A 25,456-nucleotide genomic window follows, 5' to 3' on the forward strand; every position below is an offset into this window, starting at 1 on the left:
AAAAATGCCTCATCGAACGCACATCACGGAGGAAGAGAAGAAGCTACCCGGGCATAAGCCTGTGAAAGACAGGCTTACGCTCGCACTATGTTTGAACGCCAGTGGGGATTGCAAGGTGAAGCCCTACTGGTGTATCCTTCCGAGACTCCTCGAGCCTTCAAGGCCCACAAAGTGCTTAAGGAGAAGCTTCCAGTGATGTGGAGGGCTAATGCAAAAGCCTGGGTAATGAGACTTTTGTTCAACGAGTGGGTAAATCTGTGTTTCACCCCGACAGTGAAGAAATTTTTGGAAGAGAAGCGCCTCCCCCTGAAATAGTCTGCTGGTGTTGGACAATGCCCCTCCCCACCCTCCTGGCCTCGAGGAAGATGTCCTAGTGGAGTATTCCTTCGTTAAGATTCTTTTTCTTCCGCCCAACACCACCCCTCTCCTCCAGCCCATGGACCAGCAAGTGATAGCGAACTTTAAGAAGCTGTACATGAAACATCATTTCAAGAGATGTTTTGACATCACCGATACCACAAACCTCACCTTGCGTCAATTTTGGAAGGAGCATTTCGACATTGTCATTTGCATCCGACTCATCGACCAAGCTTGGCAGGAGGTTTCGAGGCGAACCTTGAATTACTCGTGGAAGAAACTCTGGCCTGATGCCGTATCAGCCCGAGACTTCGAGGGATTCGACGTGGGCAAAGCTGGTGCTGCAGAGTCAGAAACAGTTGACGATCCTGAAACTGTTTCCCAACCAGATCTTGACGAGATCATTGCACTCGGCAAGTCCATGGGGCTGGTCGTCGACGAGGACGACATCAACGACCTTCTCGAGGAGCACCAAGAGGAGATTACGATGGATGACCTGAAGGAGTTGGAGGCCATGCAACATAACGTCGTTCAAGAGGAGTTCTCTAGCAGCGACGAGGAAGAGGAGGGCGACCCTATGACAACGGCAGAAATTAAGGATGTTCTAGCCGCTTTTCATAAAGTGCAATCGTTTATCGAAAAAAGACACCTCGAAAAGGCTCACACAGGTCGTATGCTTGCGCAGTTCGATGACATTTGCCTGAGTCGTTTCAGGACCATTGTGGAAAGTAGGCAGAAGCAATCTTCCTTGGATCAAAAAAAAAAAAAAAAAACCTACGTAAAAGTAAAAAAAAGAAAAAAAAAAGTTAAAAATCAAAAAAAGAAAAAATAAATTTTTAATTTTAGTTTTTTGTAAAGTTAAGTGTTACAGTTTTGTTAATGTGTTTCGTAAATTTTAGTTTATGTATGTTTTCCTTACATTTATTTTTTGTGTTTTCGTAAAGTTAAGTGTACGTACGTACGTACGTATCTGCCGTTTGTCCTCCTCCTCCTCTGACGCCACTTTCGGAGATAGCCTCACTCGAAAGGTAAGCTTCCACATTTTACGTACAGTATTTCTTGTATACCATGTACACTAATACACTTTTTCTGGGCTCAGTTCGTGTCGCTGCGCGAAATATCCCTTTAATCCATTATTTCTAAGGTAAATGCACTAACACATACCAGAGAAATAATAAAAATAAAGAAAAGGTCAGTATAACTGACTCGCTCACCCTCCCCCAAGAGGGCGTCGGTATGAACACTAGGGCGAGTGAGACCACTACCATGAACCTCTTACGACAAAACCCCCACAAGAGGGGAGCCGACCCACAGAGTGGGCAGCAACTACTACTACTCCATCCCACGCTACTGACTGCTGCGCCTCTGGTGGCCATCCCTTTCGTTAGCGCACGTTGTACCACACATACTTTTTTGCTCTCTGTGTTTTTTGTGCCCCTTACGAGGATTTTATCTGGATATGGAGCGTTCAGCCATCGCATCAGCTAAGTTAGTAATCTGTTAAGGTTTCTATTTAGTTTTTTCCAGCTTTGAGTCAGTATTTGCCGTTTTTTAGGTATAAATACTGGCTCTCGGTCGGAAGCATGGCGGCATTGTTCTGCCTCGTGGCGGGTTCGTTCTTGGTCTTCCATACCTAGAACCTTCCCTTTTTACTTTACGCTCTATTGCTAGTTATCTATATTATGTTAGGGGTCCAGCCTACTTGGTTTATGTCATGCATGCATGTCTTCTTTACCTTGCGTAGGCATTTCTTCCATCCAGACCCTAGACACAGCTCTTAGTATCGGCCCCGGCTAGCTTTGAGTGGTTTAGACTTTCTCTCGGGAGTTTTAGGTCCGTACACTCCTGGATTTTTTTTTCTCCTACTGTTTTGTTTTCTTACTTTCATTTTAATTTAATTTTAGTGATTTTATGTATTTTAGTTAGGCCTACGGCGTTCTGGCATATTAACGTAGCCTAGGTCCTGTATATCATGGTCCCCACCAGTTTTATTGCTTCCTCTCATCAGTTTTGTTGCTTCTACGATAGCATCTCACTGATTAGTTTGGTTGCTTTAACCTAGGCTATGTTTTTATATGTGTTTTCTTGTGTTACCGCTCCGTGGTCACCATGTGATCGCGAAGCAGCCAGGCGCCCGTCCAGTCACCCTACCCTCCTCCCGCTCTCCCATAGAGCCGGGGGGAGGGAGGTCCGTTCTCGCTCGCTCCACCCATGCCTGTCTCCCTCTCCCTACGCGGAGGGAGTAGGGGAGGCTGGACAGGCCCAGAACTGGACTTGACCGTTCTCTTGCTTCACGGTGCTGTGTGGTGGCTGGGTAGGGGGAATGGCCTTCCCCCTCCTTTGTTACTCCGTTGCCCCGTTGTTTGCTCGAGTCTGTTTCGCCCTCTCGCTCCTTCCCGGATTGTTGGTGCTTTTTTATCTTACCGGAGCTCCGTCAATCACGAGGAAGGATGCTAGTTCCCCGCTTGCGGGCGGACCTCAGGCGTACAGTTGGTCTTTTCTAACCATCCCGTCTCGCCGATATCGGGAGACGAACACCACCGCGAACCGGAATTATTCCGGTACTTAGTGCTAATTATGCTTAAGTGTATTTTATGTTTATTTTAAGCTATCATAAGTTTAATTTAAGCTAGCTTAAGCCGGGGTCCCTCCCTTACCTACGTTGTCACACCGGATCATTCCGGGGTTTATAGCCTATTCAGGCGGTAAGGGAGGGGTTATGCCCAAAATCTTTTCGCTCTCCGGCATGCATCGGAGTTCTATTAGCCTGTAAGTGATGTCTTTTAGGGTACTCATGTATCTTTTCACTTACAGACCACCAACTGTGAGCATCCAGGATGCAACGCCATGCTCCAGGACCCCTGTGGACACGAAGTCTGCAGGTCCCACGCTCCGTGTGCGACTCCGCATGGGAATCTGCAGGTCTGGTTCCACGAAACCTGCACCATATGTTACGATCTCGTGAGTCAGTTCTTAGACGGGGTGAGTATTTCCAACTCCGTACAGAAATTCCAATAAATGTTTTAGATCTTAAGTTTAATTTTAATCTTTTATTTTAAGCTTAAGCTCTTTTTATATTGGATGTTACATCCCCTATGACTTTTAGACTAAGCCTAATATTAGTTAAGTTTTAATCTTAAGTTTAAACTTAAAACTAATGAACGCCCTCTCTTCCAGGCTCCCGCCATTAGAGATACCGCTCTAGCAACCCTGAGGGCTTGGGTCGGCGGATTCGGGAAAGAACGCCGCCAAGGGACAGCCCTACATCCTAGAGAAGAGGTTGGCTGTCCTGATCTTCCCCGGCGGCAAAAGTCGACGGGTTACGTCGACCCGGCAGAGGCAGCCCCGACTATGGCGGCGATCCAACAGCAGATCGCTGCTTCGATAAAGGAACCAGGCCAAGATATCTCGTCAGAAGTCGCGACACTGGACTTAAATGTAGAACCCATGGTAGGTGTTGACGACCTGTTGGTCGAGGTAGGTACGTTGGACGCCCAAGGGCTTCCCTTGGGCGCCACTGGGTCTTCTCCTGCTAATTCTCCAGCTTCCTTCCAAGGCTTTACAGGAGCTGAGCTCCTTTATACTTCACCCGACGCTTCGGTGAGACCTAAGGTCAAGGCCAGAAGGTTTTGGAAAAACCCTTCAAAAAGACGGCGTTCGTCGTCCAAAAAGACTTCGTCGGCGTCAACGTCTCGTAAGTTCCGGCTGCAAACCCCCGGAGCAGAGAGGTCTAGAGCTTCTGCTTCAAGCTCCAAGTCCTCAAAGAGCAGGTCTTCCAAGGAGAGGCCCCGTACTCCGGCTGAGCCTGGCAGGTCTTTCTCCATTCCCCTTCCCCTTGGTACCTGTTCAAGTTACCCATCCACCCTCCGCAGCAGCTCCGGCTTTGGATCCCAATGCTGGACTGTTGCAAACACATGGGAGACTTGGTCGGCTCTCTGAGGAGCAGCATGGAGCAGATGTCTCCCGGTTGTCCGACAGGTATTACGTCTCAGGACAATATCATCGCCGGACTTAATCAGGCCCCTCTAGCTACTCCTCCAGCTTTCGGCACCGGACTAGTTCAGCTTCCACCTCATGACTCTCTGCCTCCGTTCTCTATGAACAACCCCTGGAGGGTGGCGTCATACGCCCCTTTCCAGGACGGTCTTATTTCTATTCCGGAGTGTGGTACTCGAAGGATTGAGGACTTCGAGTTCTACCCGGAGGGTCTCCAACCGCCGTTCATTGGCTATGCCAGACTTACTGACGCAGCCATGACTAGAGATGATAAAGTCCCTAAGGAGACAGTCCTCTACTCACGTGACCAGGCTCAAAGAGAATGGCTCAGGTGTTTAGAGGATATGGATTGTTCGAACACGAGGATTCAAGCCTTCAAGAGTCCCTTCACCATTTTTACGATGGAGGAGGGAACTCCTCTTCCCTTTCTCAATAAGATAGCAACGGTCACTATTCCAGCTGCCCAGAAGGGGGAATCACTACCTCAATTAAGGGAAGCAGACCCCACATCTCCTTTGCTCCCTTCACTTGGAGAATTGTGGGAAGATTTGCCCAACACCTTTTCGGCTGGCAAATTCAAACCAGACTGTGCTATGGATCAGTTTGGTGAGAAGCTGCCTAGGCTTCCTGACAGCCTCATTCAAGCTGAATTTGAGGCCAAGACTAGGCTCGCCAGGTCCATTAATACCATGGCAATGACTGAAGTAGCGACTATTTCTTACGGTTCTGAGCCACTCTTCAAGCTCCTCACCAAGTCCCTGATGCAGACAGTCCAGTCTGACATGTTTGAGTTTGCTACAGCCAGGACTAACTGCCGGAAACATGTCCTCCAAGAAGCAACTATTCATCATGAGCCGAATAAGTTGCTTTCATCCAACATCTGGGGGGCAGACCTCTTTCCTGAGTCGATGGTAAAGGAGGTCCAGGCTGAAGCAACAAGGCTTAACCAGAGCCTTAAGGATCGTTGGGGTCTCACAGCAAAGAGACGCCAAGACCAAGCTGCAAGAGGTAAGTCTCAGAAGAAACTGAAGCGTTATCAGCCTTACCAGAAGCAGCAGCAACGCTTCACCCAGGCTGTTTCGGCTGTTCCTTTGGTACAATCAGCCCAACCCTCTACTTCTAAGGCTCAATCACAGCCCATCTATGTAATTTCCCCCCAGCCTCAGCCTTCCACCTCCTACGCTGTCTCCCCAGCCTTCAACCAAGTGTTCGAAGGCCAGGCCTTTCAGCAATATGACCGCTTTGGCAGGGGAGGGAGAGCTAGGGGATCCTTTCATCAGAGAGGATCAGGAAGGTCTCTCAACAGGGGAAAACACTTCCGTGGAGGCCGCGGAGGTCACTCAACCCAGCAGCAGTGAGAGCTCGAAGGTAGGAGGGAGGCTGTTTCTCTTCCGGCATCGGTGGGGATTCAGCAAGTGGGCACAGAGTATTGTGTCGAAAGGCCTGGGTTGGAGTTGGGTTGCGGATCCTCCTCCATCCAGACCATTCCTTCAACTTCCATCAAAAGAAATGACGGAGTATGCGGAGGACCTCCTTCAGAAAGGAGCAATAGCGAGAGTCAACAGATTAAAGTTTCAAGGTCGCTTATTCAGCGTTCCAAAGAAAGGCTCACAAAAAAGAAGGGTAATCTTAGACTTGTCCCGCTTAAACTTGGCCATTCGCTGCGACAAGTTCAAAATGCTGACTATCTTGCAGGTGCGGACCTTACTTCCCCGTGGGGCCGTCACCACCTCTATCGATCTTACAGACGCATACTATCATATCCCTATTGCAAGACACTTTCGCCCTTATCTGGGCTTCAAGATAGGAGATCAAGCGTTCTCCTTCAAGGTAGTTCCCTTCGGTCTGAACGTGGCACCCAGGGTGTTCACGAAGTTGGCGGAAGTAGTCGTCCAACAACTGAGGTCTCAAGGGATAATGGTAGTAGCGTATCTCGATGATTGGTTGATTTGGGCTCCAACAGTCGAGGAATGTCACAAAGCCACACTGAAAGTAATCCAGTTCCTAGAGTATCTGGGGTTCAAGATAAACAGAACAAAATCAAGACTCACTCCAGAGTCCAACTTTCAGTGGCTGGGCATTCAATGGAATCTATCCTCCCATACTCTGTCGATTCCATCAGCCAAGAGGAAAGAAATAGCGAAGTCAGTAAAGCAATTTCTAAAGCAAAAATATGCTTCAAGGAGTAGCCAGGAAAGAATCCTGGGCTCCCTCCAATTTGCCTCAGTGACAAACATCTTGATGAAAGCCAAACTGAAAGACCTAACCAGAATCTGGCGCTCACGAGCAAATGTCAGATCCAGGGACAGGTTGTCATCAGTCCCACAGATTCTACAGAATCGTCTGCGCCCTTGGGCAAAAGTGAAGAACCTGTCAATATCAGTACCCCTTCAGTTTCCTCCTCCGGGGATTACCATCCACACAGACGCTTCATTAAGCGGCTGGGGAGGATATTCTCAATTCAAGAAGGTTCAAGGAATCTGGTCATCCCAGTTCCGCCAGCTTCACATAAACGTATTAGAAGCGATGGCAGTATTCTTGACTCTGAAGAGGTTACGTCCGCCAAAGAACTCCCACATAAAGCTAGTTCTGGACAGCACAGTGGTAGTCCATTGCGTAAACAGGGGAGGCTCCAAGTCTCGACATCTGAATCATGTCATGGTAGCCATCTTCTCCCTAGCGGACAAGTTCAGTTGGCACCTCTCCTCCACCCATATAGCTGGAGTGAGAAACGTCATAGCAGATGCTCTATCCCGCTCAGTTCCTCTGGAGTCGGAATGGTCACTGGACAACAGTTCGTTCCAATGGATTCTCCGGAGGGTTCCAGGTCTGCAAGTAGATCTATTCGCATCTCAAGCGAACCACAAACTTCCATGTTATGTGGCCCCCAACCTGGACCCTCTGGCCTATGCCACGGACGCCCTGTCCATAGATTGGAACAACTGGGAGAAGATTTATGTCTTTCCTCCAGTGAATCTTCTCCTGAAGGTACTGAACAAACTCAGGACGTTCAAGGGTCAAGTAGCTCTAGTAGCCCCAGACTGGCCGAAGAGCAATTGGTACCCTCTGATTCTGGAACTGGGTCTTCGTCCTCTTCGGATTCCCAATCCCAGGCTCTCCCAGTCAGTACAAACGAAGACTGTGTTCGCTTCCTCAGGAATTCTCAAAACCCTAACTTTATGGACTTCATGAAGTTTGCGGCTAAAAAAGATGCAGATATCGATCCACGAAATATTCTTTTCTTGGAATCTGACAAAAGAGATTCAACTTTGAGACAGTATGATGCTGCAGTCAAAAAGTTGGCAATCTTCCTGAGAGAATCAGATATTAGAATCATGACAATCAATTCAGCTATATCCTTTTTCAGATCTTTATTTGAAAAAGGCTTAGCAGCTAGCACTATTACGACAAACAAGTCAGCCTTGAAGAAGATTTTTCAACTCGGTTTCAATATAGACTTGACAGATTCTTACTTTTCGTCTTTTCCCAAGGCTTGTGCTAGACTTAGACCTTCAGTAAGGCCTACGTCAGTGTTGTGGTTCTTGAATGATGTTCTAAAGCTGGCTTCAGAAACAGACAATACGACATGTTCATTTATAATGCTCTTAAGAAAAACTCTATTTTTATTAAGCTTGGCTTCAGGAGCTAGAATTTCAGAACTGTCGGCGTTATCCAGAGATCCGAATCATATAGAATTTCTCCCCTCAGGGGAAGTTCTTCTCTCCCCGGAACGTAGCTTTTTAGCAAAGAACGAGGATCCTTAATTGAGGTGGGAACCGTGGAAGGTTATACTCCTTCCGCAAGATCTTTCTCTTTGTCCGGCGGGTAGCGACCTTACGAGCCTTTCTTTTTGATGATTTGAAAAAGTATACTGGGATGGGAAATCGCAGACAGTATTTAAGCGTCATTACTTAAAGTCCTTGGAAGCTCTGAAATTTCTGCAGTTGCGGCGGGTAAACATAGTTTCCCCCGACTCTGGCTTAAATCTTAAGAGTTGAAGATCCAGATCTCCTTTGTCTACCTTCCTCATTCACAGTTTGTCTATACCTACCATGTTCATCTACGTCTAACCTTGAGTCTTAGCTGCTCTTGTGATGGTACAGTGGGTGTCCCTTATTTTTTTGCTAGGGCGGTCACCCACAATTGTTTGTTAATATAATGATCTCTTGATGTGGTCCCCTTTATTATTTTTTTGCTAGGGTCACACAATTGTTTGTATATAATGATCTCATGATGTGGTCCCCTTATTTTTATGCTAGGGTGACACATCTACATTTACAATGGTTACAGGTTTTGTATATTAAGACATATAAATTTATTTACTAGATTATAGTCTAAGTTTGTTCAGAATCATTTTATTATTATAATTGCTTTATTTACTACTGTATATAATAACTATACACAGATGTTAAGTTCAACATATAATCCATGTAAGCAATGTACATATATGTTAACTTTAAGGTAATTTTAAGGAATATTTTTCTAACTTGTATAATTGTGTATATGTATATTTTTTTTGGCAATTATAATAACTTATTTTATTTTAAGTTTTTTATTGAGACCTTATTTATTTATTTTCTTTTACAATCTTGTGTTAATTCTCTGGTATGATTTCGCGCAGCGACACGAACTGAGCCCAGAAAAGGGATTTTGACGTAAGGAAAAATCTATTTCTGGGCGATTGGTTCGTGTCGCCCAGCGAAACCCCACCCTACCCATCCCTGCGCTCAAGATTGTCTGCTAACTTCGGGATGGCCACCAGAGGCGCAGCAGTCGGTAGCGTGGGATGGAGTAGTAGTAGTTGCTGCCCACTCTGTGGGTCGGCTCCCCTCTTGTGTGTTTTGTCGTAGGAGATTTCTATTGGTAAGAGGTTCGTGGTAGTGGTCTCACTCGCCCTAGTGTTCATACCGACGCCCTCTTAGGAGGGTGAGCGAGTCAGTTATACTGACCTTTTCTTTATTTTATTTATTCTCTGGTATGTGTTAGTGCATTTACCTTAGAAATAATGGATTAAAGGGATATTTCGCTGGGCGACACGAACCAATCGCCCAGAAATAGATTTTTCCTTACGTCAAAATCCCTTATTTACAGATTAATTAGCATTTCGTTATTAAGTTAGGTATTGAATGGTCCAAATTTTTTTAGTATTTCATTGTTTATAGGTCAATTTAGCTTTATTATGAAATTTACTGGGGTGTTTTTGGAGGGCTTGGAACAGATTAGCCATTTTACATGTAAAATGTGGTCCAAGATACGAAAACCTCATGATACGAAGGGCGCCTTGGAACGGATTAATTTCGTATCTCGAGGTATGTATGTATGTATGTATGTATGTATGTATGTATGTATGTATGTATGTATGTATGTATGTATGTATGTATGTATATATATATATATATATATATATATATATATTATATATATATATATATATATATATATATATATATACATACATACACACATCTATCAAAACATATATAAATAATTTTATTAGATACAGATATATTAAAATATACATAAATAATTTTATTCATACACATTTGTTTTAAATATGTACAGTAATGTTTTATCTATTTATTTATTTTTTAAACTAAATGACTTTTAAAATATATTCTATTTAATATGATATTTTTATCACATTTTATCTGCATTAAGCAGATAAAATCTGTTAAAAATAATAATAATAATTTGCTAAATTATATTTATAACTGACACACTATCATAAAAGATAAGAACTAAAACCAACAGCAACCCCTTGGTACATTTATGAGCAAATTTACAAAAAGAAGTCTTGTGAGACAGAGGCAGTACAAGCTCCCTTGAAGTCAAGAACCCAAGTAAGTATCTCATGAACCGCCTAGTGGATTTTAGCCAGTCTAAGTTACCATTAGTCAATTTATGGGCTATAGAAGTAATGGCACCTCTTTCCTGCCTGATTCCCCCAAGTCAATCGCGTAATATTGTTACTCACCAAGAGTCACTGCGGTGTCTGCCCAAAACCTGTCATTACTACTCATGTGACCATGTCCGTCCATTAGGGGTTAGTTTCAGATTAAGTGCACCGTAATGTTTATGAACAATTTTTGCAAACTTTTTTTAGGAAATTTATCATGTAAAAAAGTGGATTTGGCATAAAAAGCTAATTTTGGTACTGTACAGGGTTTGGTGATATAAATGAATTGCTTGTTAAGAAACATTTGAAGCTTTCATTAAAACAAAGTCTGTGGGAAGCAGTTATTTGTTTTTATGGTTTTAAACTTGACACTCCTTTACTTTTCTCCACAGAGCATTTTTTTATTACATAGGACTGGCAATCCTTACACCAAATAATGTTTCCTTTCCAAATATTTTATGAATAACTGCTTCCCACAGACCTTGTTTTATAAAAAGCTTCGTATATTTCTTAACAAACAATTTGTTAATATCGCCAAACCTTATACACTACCAAAATCAGCTTTTTATGCCAATTAGCTTATTTTACATGACCCCTTTCGAAAAACGTTTGCACAAATTCATCATAAACATTATGGTGCCACTAATCTGAAATTAATCCCAATAAATCCACTAACGTTTGGTTTCTTTTTCTGATACATAGAACGATTGGACTCTCTTTTGACCTCCAATGTGGTATATAAGTATACTTGCCCTAAGTGTAACTGTGGGGACATATGATGGATCCATGAGGAGGTTACTGCAGGTCAGAATCGACTCTCATCAGGGATTAGGTTTCCCTACTAGCTGTAGGCTCTAATGTTGAAAGATGTGATTTTTGTGTCATAGACCAAACAAATAATGCAAATGAACTGCCTATCCTGGAATCATATTTAAAGGATTTTGACGTAGGAAAAATATTTCTGGGCGATTGGTTCGTGTCGCCCAGTGAAATAATCCTTTAGTTCATTATTTCTTAGGTAAATGAGCTAACAATTACCAGAGAATAAACAAAATAAAGAAGAGGTTAGTATAACTGACTCGCTCACCCAAAATAAAAGAAGGGTGTCGGTATGGTAACTAGGGCGAGTGAGACCACTACCACGAACTTCTTGCCATTTAGAAATTTCCCACAACAAACTCCCTCAACGAGAGAGCCGACCCACAGAGCGGGGCGGCAACTACTACTACTGCAACCCACGCCAAGCCGACTGCCGCGCCTCTGGTGGCCATCCTGAAGTTAGCAATCAATCTTGGGCGAAGGGTTGGGAAGAGGAGGGATTTCACTGGGCGACACAAACCAATCGCCCAGAAATAGATTTTTCCAACGTCAAAATCCTTTTTCTGGGCTCAGTTCGTGTCGCTGTGTGAAATAGTACAAGAGAAATAGCACAAGATTGAAGAAGTACAGAGGGTCTCAATAAAACTAAAAACTTAACTAAAATACTATAATTGAAATAAAATTGGAATATTCATACAGAGTCTTCAGACAATTTCTGAATAAGGGATAATAAAAATAAATGTAACTTATAGCTATAAAATATTTACAAAAGTATTTAAACAAATTACAAGTATGAATATGTAAATTACCATGTGTGTGGGATAATAACATAAAACAACACACTTAATGAATTCATATATACAAAGTCATAAGGCAACAAACCATTGTAAAATGAGTGTGGAACCCTAGCATAAAAATAAGGGGACCACACTCGTAATGATAAATATATACAAACATTTGTGGGTGACCCTAGCACAAAAATAAGGGACACACCACCAGGCAATCATGTGAGTAGCTAAGGCTCGAGACGAAGTGTAGAGCAATATGGTAGGCTAGACAAAATGTTAGGTAAGGTAGGTAGAAAGGAGATCTGGATCTTCAACTATACTACTGGGCAGAGTCAGGAAACTATGTTTTCCCACTGCTACTGCTGAAAATTTCAGAGATTCCAAAGACTTCAAGTAGTGACGCTTAAATACTGTCGGCGATTTCCATCCAGTATACTTTTTCAAATCATCAAAATTCATATGTTGAAAATAATTAATTGAGGTGGCCACTGCCCTGACATCGTGTGCATTAGGGAAAGACTCAGGGTTAGCTTGTTTAATAAAGTAGAGGATCTGTTGTCTTATACCTTTAATTGATAAGGTTCCACCTTTTTCTCTCCTAAAGAGGGGACCCGAAGAGGAGGAGGATGTCCTATTACAGAAAGGCTTCGCCAAGGGTCAATCACCGGACAAAGAGAAGGGTCTTGAGGAAGGGGAATGACTTTCCATGGTTCCCACCTCAACAAAGGATCCTCATTTTTGCTAAAAAGCTGCGATCCAGAGAAAGCAGAACTTCTCCTGAGGGGAGAAATTCTACATGACCCAAACCTCTGGATAGCGCCGACAGTTCTGAAATTCTAGCTCCTGAAGCCAAGCTTAATAAAAATAATGTTTTTCTTAAGAGCATTAAGAATGAACATGTCGTATTATCTGTATCTGAAGCCAGTTTTAGAACATCATTCAGAAACCATGACACTGAAGTAGGCCTTAAAGAAGGTCTAAGCCTAGCAAAGCCTTGGGAATAGACGAAAAGTAGGAGTCTGTTAAGTCTATGTTAAAACCCAACTGAAAGATCTTCTTCAAGGCTGACTTGTTTGTCGTAATAGTGCTAGCTGCGAACCCTTTTTTCAACAAGGATCTGAAAAAAGGATATAGCTGAATTGACTGTCATGATTCTGATGTCCGATTCTCTCAGGAAAGATGCCAACTTTTTAACTGCAGCGTCATACTGCCTCAAAGTTGAATCCCTTTTATCTGATTCTAAGAAGAGGATATTTTGTGGATCTATATTTGCATCCCTCTTGGCCGCAAACTTCATGAAGTCCATAAAGTTAGGGCTTTGAGAATTCCTGAGGAAGCGAACACAGTCTTCATTTGTACCGACTGGGAGAGTCTGGGATTGGGAATCCGAAGGGGACGTAGACCCAATTCCAGCAGCAGGGGATACCAATTGCTCTTCGGCCAGTCCGGTGCTACTAGAGCTACTTGACCGTTGAAAGTCCTGAGTTTGCTCAGAACTTTCAGGAGAAGATTCACCGGAGGAAAGATGTAAATCTTTTTCCACTTGTTCCAGTCTATGGATAGAGCGTCTGTGGCATATGCCAGAGGGTCCAGGTTGGGAGCCACATAACATGGAAGTTTGTGGTTCGCTTGAGAGGCAAACAGATCTACTTGTAGACCTGGTACCCTCCGGTGTATCCATTGGAACGAACTGTTGTCCAGCGACCATTCCGACTCCAGTGGAACTGACCGGGATAGAGCGTCTGCTATAACATTCCTCCCTCCCGCCAGATGGGTGGAGGAGAGGTGCCAACTGAACTTGTCCGCCAGGGAAAAGATGGCTACCATGACATGATTCAGGTGTCTTGACTTGGAGCCTCCCCTGTTTATGCAGTGAACTACTACTGCACTGTCCAGAACTAACTTTACATGAGAGTTCTTTGGTGGAAGGAGCCTCTTCAGGGTTAGGAACACTGCCATTGCTTCCAATACATTTATGTGGAGCTGGCGGAATTGGAGTGACCAAGTTCCTTGAACTTTCTTGAATTGAGAATATCCTCCCCAGCCACTTAATGAAGCGTCTGTGTGGATAGTAATTCCCGGAGGAGGGAATTGAAGAGGCACTGACATGGACAGATTCTTCATCTTTGTCCAAGGACGCAGACGATTCCGGAGAATTTGCGGGATTGTTGACAACTTGTCTCTGGATCTGACATTTGCTCTTGAGTGCCAGATCCTGTTTAAGTCTTTCAGTTTGGCTTTCATCAAGATGTTTGTCACTGAGGCAAACTGAAGGGAACCTAGGATTCTTTCCTGGTTTCTCCTTGAAGCATATTTGTACCTTAGAAATTGCTTCACTGACTTCGTTATTTCCTTCCTTTTGGCTATCGGGATTGACAGACTGTGAGAGGATAAATCCCATTGAATGCCCAGCCATTGAAAACGGGACTCTGGAGTGAGTCTTGATTTTGTCCTGTTTATCTGGAACCCCAGATATTCCAGGAACTGAATGACTTTCTTTGTGGCTTTGCGGCATTCCTCGACTGTTGATGCCCAAATCAACCAGTCGTCGAGGTACGCTACTACCATTATCCCTTGAGACCTTAGTTGTTGAACTACTACTTCCGCTATCTTCGTGAATACCCAGGGGGCTACATTCAGACCGAAGGGAACTACCTTGAACGAGAACGCTTGGTCTCCTAGCTTGAAGCCTAGGTAAGGGCGAAAGTGTCCTTGCAATCGGTACATTGAATAGTTAAGCGTCTGTAAAGATCGATAGAGGTGGTGACGGCCCCACGGGGAAGTAAGGTCCGCACCTGCGAGATAGTCAGCATTTTGAACTTGTCGCAGCGAATGGCTAAGTTTAACTGGGACAAGTCTAAGATTACTCTTCTTTTTAATGAGCCTTTCTTTGGCACGCTGAATAAGCGTCCCTGAAACTTTAACCGCTTGACTCTCGCTATTGCTCCTTTCTGAAGGAGTTCCTCTGCATACTCTGTCAATTCCTTCGATGGAAGTTAAGAAGGAATGGTCTGGGTGGAGGGGGGCCTCCGATCCTCCAACTCCAACCCAGGCCTTTCGACACAATACTCTGTGCCCACTTGCTGAACCCCCACCGATGCCGGAAGAGGAACAGTCTCCCTCCTACTTTGGAGATCTCACTGCTGTTGAGCTGAGTGACCTCCGCGGTCCTCCACGAAGTGTTTTTCCCCTGTTATGACAGCAACCTTCCTGATCCTCGTCTGACGAAAGGCTCCTCTGGCTCTACTTCCCCTGGCGAACCGGTCGAAGTGCTGAAAGGCCTGGCCTTCGAACACTTGGTTAAATGCCAGGGAGACAGCCTAGGATGTGGAAGGTTGGGATTGCGGGGAAATCAGGAAGTATAGGCTGAGCCTGAGCCTTCGACGTGGAAGGCTGTCCTGGCTGAGCGACTGGAGCCGTAGACACAGCCTGACCGAAGTGCTGAGGCTTCTTCTGATAAGCTGAAACCTCTTGGGGTACTTCTTCAGCTTCTTACCTGATGACGAAGAGTCTTGTCGTCTTTTGGCGGAGAGGCCCCAACGGTCTTTGAGGCTCTGATTGAGCCTCGTGGCCTCGTTCTGAACCTCTTTCACCATAGCTTCTGGGAAGAGGTCGGCCCCCCAAATGTTTGAGGAGAGCAACTTATTCGCTCAATGCCGAATAGTTGCTTCCTGAAGGACATGCTTTCTGCAGTTGACCCTAGCAACCACAAACTCGTACAAGTCCGATTGGACTGTACAAGTCTGTGATTTGGTCAAAAGCTTGAATAGCGGTTCCGAAGCATATGATAGGGCCGCTACTTCAGTCATCGCCATCGTGTTTGAGAGACCTGGCCAGCCTAGTCTTAGCCTCAACTCAGACTGAATGAGGTTATCGGGGAGTCTCTGCAGCTTCTCGTCGAACTGGTCCATCGCGCAGTCCAGTTTAAGCTTTCCTACTGAAAAGGTGTTCGATAGGTCTTCCCACAAATCACAGCGAAGGAAGTAAGGGTGATGTGGGTCTGCCCTCTCTCAGCTGCGGTAAGGGCTCTCCTTTTAAGCCAGCCTGGATGGTAACGCTGGCGATCTTTGTCAAGAAAGGAAGAGGAGTCTCTTCCTCCATCGTAAAGATGGTGAAAGGACTCTTGAACGCCTGGATTCTGGTGTTTACACACCAGTCCATCTCTTCCAAACAGCGGAGCCATTCCCTCTGAGCTTGGTCCCTGGAGTACAGCACTGTCTCCTTTGGAACCTTGTCCTCCCTATTCATAGCAGCCTCCGTCAGCCTGGCGTAGCCAATGAACGGAGGCTGAAGATTCTCCGGGTAGAACTCGAAGTCTTCGATTCTTCGAGTACCACACTCTGAGATAGAGATGAACCCGTCCTGGAAAGGAGCATCTGAAGCTACTCTCCAGGGATTGTTTCATGGAGAATGGAGGAGGGAATCATGAGGAGGAAGTTGGAGTAGGCCTGCCTGCCAGGTGCCGGAGAGGCAGCTTGAGGGAGCTTGGTTGAAGCCGGACATGAGATTCTCCTGTGTGGCATCCTGTCCGACAACTGAGAAAACATCTGTTCCATGCTAGACCTCAGCGACCCTACTAGATCTCCCATCTGTTGCATCATCCCGGCGGAGAAAGCGTTAGGATCAAAGCTGGGAACTGATGCAGAAGTAGATGGGTAACTCATTAGAGGTACCGTAGGGGAAGGATAGACCACCGACTACGCCGGAGTACGGGATCTCTCCTTGGAGGACTTACTCTTCGACCCTCTAGAGCTCGAAGAAGATGTCTTCCCTTTCTCTGCTCTGAGATTAGAATCCGAAGCTTACGAGAAGAGACGCCGAAGAAGTCCTTTTTGGGACGACGACGTCTTGGTTAAAGTTTTCTGCGCTCTGTGACCCTTCCTTTGGGCTTTGGGAACCACAGAAGCGCCGGGCGTACTATACGTGAGCTCCACTCCCGTGAAAGCCCTGGAAGGAAGCAGCAGAAGGAGCAGGATGAAGGAAAATCCAGTGGCGCCCAAGGGAACCTCTTGAGCGTCCAACGTACCACCTACCTCGACTAACAAATCGTCTACGCCTACCATAAGCTCTATATTAAGATCTAGAGTGGCGACCTCCGCCGATATATCCTGGCCTGGTTCCTTCAGACATTGGGCGACCTGCCGTTGGATCGCCACAATCGTCGAGGCTGCCTCAGTAGGGTCGACGTACCCCGTCGACTTGCCGCCGGGAAACGCGGACAGCCAACCTCTTCTCCAGAATGTATGGCTGTCCCAGCGGCGTTCTTCCCGAAGCCGCCGACCCAAGCTCTCAAGGTTGCGAGAGCAGTCTCTCTGACCGCGCAGCCTGGAATGAGAGGGTGTCTATTAGATTTTTTAGGCTAAAGTTGAGATTCAACCTTTAGAATAAAATAAGCTTAAGTCTAGACAATATCAGAACATATTTCACCAAGATATCATAATATCAGAGAAAACTTAAGCTTAATATATATGTCAGAATTCATATCCTATGAATATGCTGATGGAAGATACTTACGCCGTCCAAAAACTGACTCACGAGATCGTAGCATATCGAACACGCCTGGTGGAACCAGACCTGCAAGTCGCCGTGAGTCGTCGAGCAAGGAGCATGAGACCTGCAGACCTCATGTCCGCAGGGGTCTTGGAGCACCGCATTGCACCCCGGGTGCTCACAGTTGGTAGCCTGTAAGTGGAAAGATACATGCTATCGATAATAAACAACTCACAGGGCTACTTTAGTACTCCGTTGCATGCCGGAGAATAATAAATTTTCGGGCATAACCCCTCCCCACCATCACCCTAAAATAAAAAGGCATAATAATGAAGACTCCGGTGTAAGCCGGAGAATGAAAAAAACACCAAGGTCAGGGGAGGAACCCAGCTTAAGGTAATTATAATAACTTATAATTAACTTAAGCATAAATAAAGTTAAACTAATTTCGGAGAACGACTCCGAAGCGCGGCCCTTCTCCGACTCTGCCGGAGGAATGCCTAGGGCACTCGCCGAGACGAAGGAACGGTGGAAAGCAGAAAGGACCAACTGAAAACGCATCCACTCCGCCGGCAGGCGGGGCTACCAGTACCTCCCTCCCGTAATCGATGGGCTCCAGGAAGAGAACAGAGATCCGTCGTCACGGGGAGGGACAGAGAGGAGGGGCGAAAACAGTTTTTCGAGTATACGGCAGAGCGCCGGACCGCAACAAAGGAGGGGGGAGGGAGGCCAACCCCCCAACTCCGTCACAGCGAAGCACCACCACCGCAAACAAGGGAGAGCAAGGTCACTCCCAGCCAAGTGTCTGTCCAGACTCCCCTACTCCCTCCGCGTAGGGAGAGAGGGAGTCAGGCCCGGATGGAGTGAGCAAGGACAAACCTCCCTCCCCCCTACTCTATGGGGAGAGCAGGGGGTGGGGGGGATAGGCGACTGGGACGGGCGTCTGGCTGTACCGCGATCACGAGGTGACCAAGGTACGATAACACAACACAACCGACTGAATCGGTAGCCTAGGATAATGCAACCAAACTGTTCAGGAAGATGCAACAAATGTGATGCAACAAAACTGACAACAAGGATGCAGCAAACTGGAAAAGAGGACCATGGGACCACTGAGACCTAGGCTAAGCAAACAGACCAGATGCCCTAGGCTAACCAAAACACAATATAAAAAAACAAAAAACAAAAGTAGGAGAAAATAAAAATACCAGTAAGAGGAAAAAAATCCTCCATGGAGATGTACGACTTAACCCGAAAGAAACAGTCTACCACTCAAAGCTAGCCTGAGGCCGATACGAAGGGGGAGCGGATGGCTTAGGGTCCTGGGTGACAAGAAATAGCTGAATGCCTTACGTAAGGTAGAGAGATCATTGGCATGCCATTGACCTAACCACCAGGGGTTTATAGGCTAAATCCCCTAACGATATAATTATGAAAAGGACTAGAGTCACACGTTAAAAATAAGGGAAAGATTCCAGGTATGGGAGACCGAGAACCAAACCGCCAGGAGGCAGAACAATGCCGCCATGCTCCAGACCGGGAACCTGTATCTATACCTAAAAATCGGCAAATACAGGCACCTGGATGGAACGAAACTAAATCCAAACCTTGCGGAATACTCAACTTAGCTGCTGCAATAGCTGCTCGTTCCATCGTAGCGAATAATGCACGAAAACACACAAAAAACCAAGAGCAAAACGAAACACGTGGGTCTCCTAGTCTGCTAACGAAAAGGATGGCCACCAGAGACGCGGCAGTCGGCTTGGCATGGGTTGCAGTAGTAGTAGTTGCCGCCCCGCTCTGTGGGTCGGCTCTCTCGTTGAGGGAGTTTGTTGTGGGAAATTTCTAAATGGCAAGAAGTTCGTGGTAGTGGTCTCACTCGCCCTAGTTACCATACCGACACCCTTCTTTTATTTTGGGTGAGCGAGTCAGTTATACTGACCTCTTCTTTATTTTGTTTATTCTCTGGTAATTGTTAGCTCATTTACCTAAGAAATAATGAACTAAAGGATTATTCCACACAGCGACACAAACTGAGCCCAGATATATAACATCTGGCTCCCCAGTTAGAGACCCAGACCTCCTCCACACAACTGTGCCCGAGTTAACTTTTATTTATGTATTCTCATTCAGTCTTCTGCCTTCTTTGCATAAGGCTTTTTAGCGGTCTTTGGTCATGTTTTATTTCTTTTTTTTTATTGTTAAAATTTATGCATTTTATTGATTTATAGAGTAATTTTTAAAGTAATTTTATTAATTATTTAACAGATTCCCTGATGTAATAAAGTTATTACGAAACATAGGGAAAGAAGAATTATGATGAATTTATAAGGTTTCCATGGTCCACCTTTGTGCTGATATAATATATATATATACAGGCGGTCCCCGGGTTACGACGGGTCCGGCTTACGACGTTCCGAGGTTACGACGCTTTTTCTTAAATATTCATTGAAAAATCCGCCCTGGGTTACGACGCTTGTTCCGAGGTTACGACGCTGACGCTTCCGATGCTCCGAGTTTACGACGCTTTTAAAAAACACATATTACGATAAGATAAGAATCCTTTATAGTTTAGCACAGTTTCTCTCTCTCTCTCTCTCTCTCTTTGTATTTTCCAAGAAAATAATCACTATAATTTTCTCTCTCTCTCTCTCTCTCTCTCTCTCTATACTACAAAGATGTATAGTAGTATGATAAAATAATGATTTACTATTTTCAAATAATTAATTATTAATTTACAGCAATAATGTCAATTCATTAAAGAAAATACCATAGTGAATTAGTAAGATTTTAGCTTATATTTAATAAATTCGAGAATGAAGAATGAAGGAAATCCCAGTCTTCTCTGTTGAAGGAAATCCCAGTCTTTTCTGTAACCTTTCCAGGTACTAAAACTGTCAGATATATATCATGTTCTGTGACAGCCAAAAGGGGGAAGAGCTGGGGGAGAGCTGCAGTGTTGCAATCAGTGGTCCTGATATTTTCCCCTCTCTCTCTCTCTCTCTCTCTCTCTCTCTCTCTCTCTCTCTCTCTCTCTCTCTCTCTCTCTCTCTCATTTACTGAGACTCGAGATTTTTTATGTACTTGTACTATTTGTTTTTAATACTTTCAAATAATAATATTAATAATAATAACTGTAATTACAAAATTCATATGTGATAGTATTTTAAATAGAAATACAATACGTACTAATTCTATCCATGTCACTTTTAATTAAGGTTAACTCTCTCTCTCTCTCTCTCTCTCTTTCTTTCTCTCTCTCTTTTACCGAGATGAAAGAATTTTTATGGTACTAGTATGTAAAATGTTTATTGATAATTTTCAGTTATTTAAATAATAAAATAATAATAATAATAATAATCAATAATAATAAATAATAAAAATGGAATTTTTATTCTAAAATTAATATTAATAATACTTACCACTGTATAATTTATCTAGCCCTAAATCCCCAAAACCAAAACCGCACCAAAATTTACCACAATTGGCAACCCTGTTACCTCCTATTCTGTCCGCCAGTTGGCAACACTGTCGTTGACAGATACGAAAACCTTCCCTCAAATCAGTTGTGATAGGCAGATCGTGGGTAGGATGGGTGGGACTAGATAAATTATACAGGTAAGTATTATTAATATTAATTTTAGAATAAAAATTCCATATTAATGAAACATTACCTTAATTATAAAATTTATCTTAGCCTGATTAACCACATTGAAAAGGAGGAGGGATCTGAATACAATTTCCCTTCGGACAGAATGGAGAAAACAACAAAGAAATATATATCATAGGCAGTCAAAAACTCAACCCAAGGTCAAAGATACTAACAACTCAAGTCTCCTACCATAATGCCACAACTGCGGTAGCACAGGACAAGGAGTAAGTGCATAGTCAGTCCGTCTGTACTAAAGTCAGGTGACTGACCAGGTGACCAGTCAGACGAATTGCGGACAGCAAGGCTGCACCCTGAAGACTATCAAGCACTATTCTTTCCCTAAAGGATGAGTGTCTGGACTGTCTGGGCGATTCAAAGCTAGCAAACCTTGTGTGTATTCAACGCAACCCGAAGTCGCCAGCAACGAATCGGCTCATGAGCAACTCCTAACTCGAGCTTTTCTGGTGCCAAGAGAAAGGAGCGTGGAGCAAAAAGGCGATTCAGTCCCGAAGGACGAATGCCTGACAGTCCAACCTGGTCTCATGTTACACGATCATCGGGGGTGTATCAACGCAACCGACTTCGTCAACAAGAAACTCAGGGCTACTAAATGTCGCCTGATCTCCACGAGTGTCTGACTCTGAGAAGACAGGTGAGACAAAAAGTAGATGGTGAGCGAGTCACCAGATGACAGCAGACGATCCATCGACTAATTCCCTGTCCAGGACAGTGGAAGAAGCAGGAGTCGTCAGGACAAGCGAACCAGTGGCTAGTCCTAGGTCAGCATCGACTCTGGAGAAGCGTAGTCGCCAGTGCCGACAACCCAGTGGCTGGAACCATTTCACACTGAAAATGGAAGACAGCATGAGTTGCCAAGCAGTCAGTCCTTGTCATCAAAAACACCTAAATACCAAACTGCCTAATTCCCATTATAACTACGTCAAAACTGCCATGGGTTATAATACAAAAACAAAAAATATATACAACAAAACAAAAATTAATGAATAATATCAGGTAGCAACCAACGTAAAACAGGAAGACTACCTAATTCTCCTGTCTGACGACCTGTCCTGCCATCACCAACGGGCCCAAAGAACGAAGGTCGCCCTAGAACTAGAGAAATATCCCTCAAGTAAAAAGAGGCAAAACAGAAATTAGAACGCCAAGTCGCCGCCTCAAGCACCTTGGCGACTGAGACGTTCTTCATAAAAGCTACTGATGTAGCAACTGCTCTAATACTGTGTGCTCTCGGCGTCTGGTCTTCCCCAGCAGCCGAACCACCAGTTTTAACGATCAGATCTCTGAGAAAAAAGGATACCCATTCGTTGAAATAGGTCTCTTGACATTTCGGGGTGAAACAAACAGATGACGGGGACGACCCTGAATGTCCTTCGTGCGGCGTAAATAACATGAGAGCGCCCTAACAGGGCAAAGAACTAATTCCTCATTTAAATTACCAACAAAGTCGACCAGCGACTTCAGTACGAAAGACCTGGGAATGGGATTATCAGACGATTCAGTCTTTTGCGACAAATTCAGGAAGGTATGACAAAATCATGTCTTGTCCAGATCTGGCAACCAGAAAAGAGAGTGCTTGCAGTTCACCCACCCTCTTGCTGTAGCCAGTGAGACAAGGAAGAGTGTCTTAGAAGAGAGGTCCCTAAAATTTGGCAGAATTCATTAGGCTCAAACGGAGGAACCTTAAGGCTTGAAGGACTTTGTTTAAACGTCCCCATGTCGGAGGCAACACTGCGGCCTGGGTCGAGATAGGGAAAAGATCGAAGTAAATCTCTAATGACATAAGATGAAGAGATCTCATGAAGCCTTGCCTTAAAAACATAGGAAAGCATAGACCTATAACCCTTAATGCACGAAGGTGGCAGGGCCCTGTCATGATGTAAATGAACTAAAACTCCGCTACTTTCGGTAAGGAAGGTCTAGAAATTTGAATGTCCTTGAGACTTCACCAACGTCTGTAACCGACCATTTAGCCTGATAATTTGTACTCTGGTTGATTGCCACCTGGCAAGAGCCAACTGTCGCGCCACTCTGGAGGAGAACCCTTCGTGCTTGGAGAACCTCCTGACAGTCTCCAGCATGAAGATGAAGCATGTGGAGCCTCTGATGGAACCGATGAAAATGGGGGTTGTTTGAGAAGATCTGGTCTCTCTGGCAGGCGAATGGGGGGTTCCACCAGTGCTTCCAGAAGGTCGGGAAACCACTCCTTCTGTGGCCAGAAGGGGGCGATCAAGGTGAGATCCAGACGCTTGGTTGCCCTCACTTTGTTGAGGACTGACCTCACCAGAGAGAACGGAGGAAAACATAGGCTTGAAGTCCCTCCCAGTCCTGCAAAAGAGAGTCTGTCCCAGCACTCTGAGGAGTCTGGTAAGGGGCGAAGAATATCTGGCACCGAAAATTCAGTGGGTGGCAAACAGATCGACTGTGACAGGCCATTTTCTTTCCTGAGGCTGTCGAAGACTTCCTGGCAAAGTGTCCACTCCGACCCTTGAACTTCGTTCGGTCTCGACAAGGCGTCTGCTAAGACGTTGTGATGGCCCAGGATAAACTGAGGGACCAACGTAATCCCCCCCCCCCCCCTGTCTTCTGCCCCAACACAGGATTGATCGGGCTTCTTGAGTGAGAAGATCCGACTGTGTGCCGCCTTGGTTTCTCAAGTATGAGACTGCTGTGGTGTTATCGACAAAGATCGTGACAACCGACTCCAACAGTTGTTCCTGAAATGAAAGAAGGCCTAGGTACACTGCCCTCAGTTCCTCCATTTATTGACATGCTCCTCTTCCTCCTCTAACCAAAGGCCCGAAGCGGCTTCGGAGCCCAGGTGTGCGCCCCAACCTTGATCCGAGGCGTCTGACCAAAACATTAGGTCCAGAGGAACCGAAAGAAGAGATGTCCCTGACTTGAGCGGTGAACTTGCATCCACCAACGGAGATCCTTCCGACATTGTGGAGAAGAGGCGACTATCGTGTCCTCGGACACGAAATCCCATGACTGGCGAAAGTGTCGACTGAAGGACCTCATTCTGAGACGACCTCCGGGAACCAGTTGGTATGAGGGATGACAAATGGCCCAGGAGAGACCTCCAAAGAGAAACTGGCTGCGTTACGGAGGACAAAAATTCTTTGATCAGACTCAGAAGCTTGTCTATCCGTTTCTGAGCGGGAGAAGCCGCCTCAAAATCTGGGAATTCAAAACCAATCCCCAGATAAGTCATGATCTGGCAAGGGATTTAGATTGGACTTGTCGAAGTTGACACGAATGCCCAACTCGACACAAGAGACAGAACTATCTCCCTCGACCGGAGACATTTCCTCTAGAGATTCGGCCTGGACTAGCCAATCGTCCAGATACCGAAGCATCCTTACATTTAACTGATGCAGAATAGCTGAAACAGGAGCCATCACCCGATAAAAGAATACCCTGTGGAAGGGCAGTGGTGGGGAGGCCGAAACAAAGGGTCTTTGAACTGGAAACACTCCCGCGTGCCGTGAAAAACCTAAGGTAATGGTCTGCTTCTTGGATGGATTGGGGATTTGCAGATAAGCATCCTACAGATCGATGGAAATCATCCAGTCCCCCCTCCTGACGGATGAAAGAACAGTCCTGGACGTCTCCATCCTGAACTTGGACTTTAGAATGAACTGTTCAAAACCGCCGAAAGATCTATGATGGGGCGCCAGGCACCCGAGGCCTTTAGAACTACAAACATCCGAGAGTAAAACCCGGGAGAAGGAGGAGAACTCGCTCTATGGCATCCTTCTCCAAGAGGGCCGAAAGCTCCTTCTCCAAGGCTTGACCCCTGATTGAGTGAGGGGAATAACTGTTGAACTCGAGAGGGACGATTGGAAAGTGGAGGTCTGGAAACAAAAGGGATCTCGTAACCTTCCTTCATGGACCTCCACCACCCAAGCATCCACCCGCTCTCCTCCTGCCAAGCTGACCTGACCCAATGGCGGGAGAGACAAGCTCCTACTGCGGCTCTCCAGGCGAGGTGATGACTCCATACTTCCATCCGAAAATTCTTACGCAGAGACAAGGAAGAAGAAGAAGAAGAAGAAGAAGGAAGGTCCTCCTGGAGGTTGAGCTCTTTCTCTGCCCTTGGAGCCACGCCAAGAACCTCTCCCGCGTTTCAAAGGGTGAGCACCAGAGGATGAAGAAGAGGCACCAGCAACCTGAGATGTACTCTGGAAAAAAAGAGCCAGAAGGAGGTTGTTGGGCTGGAGCAGAAGGTACAGATCTGGTCCTAAACTTACGCTTACTCCTTGAAGGAATGGGAGGAAGACCAGAGGAAAAAGCTCTTGATAAGGCCCAGTGAGCTTGGGAAGAGGCATCACCTTGATGTTCCTTCAAAACCTCAGAAAGCACAGAAATATCGAAAAGGAAATCGCCAAAAGGAGAAGGAGGACAACAGAACGGGTTCTCTGAATCTCCGATACAGAG

At 45.3% G+C, this 25,456-nt stretch overlaps 1 protein-coding gene across 5 annotated transcripts in view; it reads right to left on the bottom strand.

Moving 5' to 3' along the window:
- Positions 1–25,456, bottom strand: part of LOC135196196 (lysophosphatidylserine lipase ABHD12-like) — a 400,246-nt gene that overhangs the window by 273,408 nt on the left and 101,382 nt on the right. The gene's annotated exons all lie outside the window — the stretch shown is intronic.

Source organism: Macrobrachium nipponense, chromosome 17 (genome assembly GCF_015104395.2).
Source record: "Macrobrachium nipponense isolate FS-2020 chromosome 17, ASM1510439v2, whole genome shotgun sequence".
Classification (NCBI taxonomy): Eukaryota; Metazoa; Arthropoda; class Malacostraca; order Decapoda; family Palaemonidae; genus Macrobrachium; species Macrobrachium nipponense.